Here is a 3,741-nt window from a genome sequence, read left to right as displayed (position 1 = left end):
GCAAATTTTTCTTTTGCTCTCCTGCCGAGGGATGGTACGTGGGGCTGCCATCTTGTCCCTGAAGTTTCCTCTGGATGATTTAGCTGAGTCTGCATGACAGATGCTGGCATGATCACCTCTGCGACCCGCCTGGCAACGGAACTTGACAACTGGGCAAGAGGGTGTCAGACACCCCGCCTCTCGGCAAAAGTCAACTGTGATCAATGCTCAACCACTATAATAATCAGGACACGCAGAACCAGAAAATGGATGGATGGAGGGACGGACGGATGAATGTTAATGATGGGTCATCTTAGTTGAGCACAGGACACAGCAGTTTATACTCCTCAGTCTTTATTTTGGTGCAGCTTTTTGTTTTATATCTGCCCTCAGTCTCATATTGAATAGAAACAAGTTAAGACAGGAGAACGTCATTGTTCTCTGTTGTTTCTTATTTGCGTCTCTTTCTGAATTATGGATAAATGGCACTTCAATTTATTCCAATGGGGAAAAGTGATTTGATGTACTGTATAAGCAAATCGAATTGTTAGCTCGGTCACAGAACTCATAAACTCATAAATGAAGGTAGCATCATACTTTGCATACTTAGCATGAATTGAATACACTTGGTCTTCTTCTTTTGGGAATTAATGTTGAAATTATTGACTGCCATCTTTTCACTAGGAGACTCGTATGTTCAACATATTATGTGTGTTGTGTATTTATAGATGTGAGACGAATGTCGTAAATGGACTAAATAAATGAGCAAAAGTCAATCCACTTTGATCCAATCAACCCATAAGCGCAGCCACATTTCATAACAATAGTGGCTTAATGGATTTGTAACAGAAAACCATACACCTGATCTTGAGGAACTCTCCAATACGGTATAATAGAATGATCAATAAAAAGAGAGCTCTTATTGTACAGAAAACGTTGTGACAAAACAGTCCCGGTTCACAAGAAAACAGAAATACTGGATACTGTATCAAAAATGACAATATATTCTACTACGTTTTCAGAAAAACAATACAATGTTCCCTTGAAATGCAATTTTAAAATGTTCCGGGAGTATGCTCAAAACAGAAAATGCCATTCATCCACGCTAGTCCCCCCACCCCTCTAAAAACCCTACACAATCATTTTTGAATAGGTAAAATAGAATTCTATAATATTGCATGTATATATATATGTATATATTTTTTCATTAGTTTCCAACAGTACCAAATGGTTTAATGTAGAAAAGCTGAGTGTGTACTGCACTGTATTGATGATATCACGAGTAAACTTCATTCAAAGAGTCGGACAGCTATGTTTTGAGTCATATGGTCATCACTGAGCTACGCGCCCCTTGCTTGGAATGGAATAGAAGAGGCTGTGTTACACATCTGTTGCCTGAGCTGAAGATGACACTGGTGTTATTATGATCGTCATCAATACAACTTCTCAAAAATTGATCCTCCCTATGCTTGTTTTGCCAGCGGCGTAAGAAAGTAATGGGAAGCGACAGGCTTACTTTACTGCCTCTCGTCAATGACGATACGCCCTTCACTCCATTCCATGCCACCACCTTCCGTGATGCATCAATTAGTATCAACGCTAAGCATCAACTACGTCTTCCAGTGTTCAGCCCCTCAGGGCTCAGGGGCAAAATGGGCCTCTCTTTCGGCTTTTCAGCTACTTTTCTCTCTCTCTTTTTTTCCCATTATTGGGCTGATGTGCCACTTTCAATCTCAACCTGTTTTTAATCCAAATCTCCCCAAACCACAAGCTTGATGGGACTGGCCACCCTGGAAAGAAATTACGTTGGTACATTTACTTGCCTCTGTTTTGTCCAGTCAATGTCTTTTAGATTCAACACTATTTCTTTTCCTTGTGGTAGTTTTGCTATGCTTGGATGAACAAAAGATGGATGTTTGTGTTGGTGGCTTCTGATGTGTATAGTACCCTTCTGAACTGTTAGCCCAACTTCTCTCATGTTTTTTCCTCATGCTTATTCCTCCTTCACTTTTCCAGAGTTGCTTTTCTGACCATCAAGGCCACTGGTGTTGGAGTAGACCTTCAGTTTACAAACTTTTACAGAGACTGCAAATCAAAGCAATTTTTCATATTGAAATGGATCCAAATGGAATTAATACATTCCATCTCCTGAACCAAACCAGAACCATGTTTACCTAATGTAGTTTTTATTGAAAAGCAATATAGAATTAAATGAACCCTTGATCGCCTCTGTGTTTGAAAGAATAGTACAGAACTGACATGACCAGGCACAGAGACCACAAACAAGAACATTCTGATTTTTATCTAGTACTTTATTTTTGTTTATTTTTTTCCTCAACAGTAATAAGCTAGAGTGAGGGCAAATTTAGACCAAAAACCAAAGTATTTGTCTCCGTGTGAAATATGTGATGCACAGAGCAAGCAGTGTTCAGACTGCATGATGGACGAACTGAAACATGCTTTGTTAACCAAACTAGTATTTGTTTGTAAATCTTTGTAAAATGATTTATTTGCGAACACGGTCATTTTTTAATTGGTTTGTTGGCTTGTAGTCCAGATTATGCAAAATGGACAGTCTTTTTTTATTATTATTGCAACAAAACATGAACCAAGGTAGAATACAAGGAAGAATCTTTGCTGTTATCATCTGGTTGCATAGTGGGTCAAGTGGGCAACTCACCAGCAGACGGAGTGGCATTGAAAAATATTGTTGCATCTGGCAGTTGGCACCCTGCATGGTTCACTGCACGGTACTTACTCAGCTCCCCACGTTATTCCATTGACAGGTAGTATATTTGTAGCACCTGGTCAGCCAGGCTCCCAAGCGTGGCGAGCTCATCAGAATCAGCTTCATTGGCCAGGTATGTTAAAAGATACATGTGGATCGTGTCTCCAGTAGTTGAAGCCACTCTCGTATGATGACAAAGAGCCAAACATTTAGGACATTAAAAAAAAAAAAATGAGTGTGGAGAGTCATTGCATGATGAAGGCATAGCACGGGGGTGGTGATGCTGATATTGTGGCAATGGTGCAAATGATGCTGTCTGCTAGCACTTTAGAACAATTTAAAGAGACTTATAGTGATGATTATCTTCTGCTGTGGCGACCCCTAACGGGACAAGCCGAAAGGAAAAGAAGAAAATAGTGATGATTATCAAAATGGTACAGAGTTCTCAGAACACATCTGGGCACTAGTAATCAACAACAATATGCAAATTGTGGAGTGTAAGAAAACCTAAAAGAGATGTGACGGTTTTAATTTCAATTGTTTAATAGCACCTACCTGGGCTGACGGCCATGCTACCCTGAGAATGCCCAATCTCGTCAGATCTCGAAAGTTAAGCGGGTTTGGCCCTGGTTAGTACTTGGATGGGAGACCGCCTGGGGATACCAGGTGTTGTAAGCTTCTCTCCCTGGCTAAAATTCAGAGGGGTTGTGTCAGGAATGGCATCCGGAGTAAAACTGTGCCAAACAAATCAACAAATTGCTCATCGGAGATGACATGCTGTGGCGACCCCCAATGGGACAAGCCGAAAGGAAAAGAAGAAGAATAGCACCTATCTGAGGGAAGGAGCTGGAGTAGGTGGTGACCAGGGTGTGGTGTGTCCCTAGCCTCACCTGCTCTGTCCTGCCCATCAGAAAACTGTAAATCCATTGGCATTGAGAAGTAAGATGTTGAGTTGGAGAAACGTGGAGGTTAGGAGTGTGCGGATGATGGTGTTGAACACAGAGCTGAAGTCCACGAACAGGATTCTTGTGTAG

The 3,741-nt window shown here is 41.1% G+C and overlaps 1 pseudogene; it reads left to right on the top strand.

Moving 5' to 3' along the window:
- The first annotated feature begins 3,266 nt into the window (after positions 1 to 3,266).
- On the top strand, positions 3,267 to 3,385 carry LOC133509276 (5S ribosomal RNA; annotated as a pseudogene).
- Positions 3,386 to 3,741: the final 356 nt, after the last annotated feature.

This window comes from Syngnathoides biaculeatus, chromosome 11, assembly GCF_019802595.1.
Source record: "Syngnathoides biaculeatus isolate LvHL_M chromosome 11, ASM1980259v1, whole genome shotgun sequence".
NCBI lineage: Eukaryota > Metazoa > Chordata > Actinopteri > Syngnathiformes > Syngnathidae > Syngnathoides > Syngnathoides biaculeatus.
The sequence above is the reverse complement of the archived record's forward strand: the minus strand, read 5'-3'. Positions and strand labels throughout refer to the sequence as shown.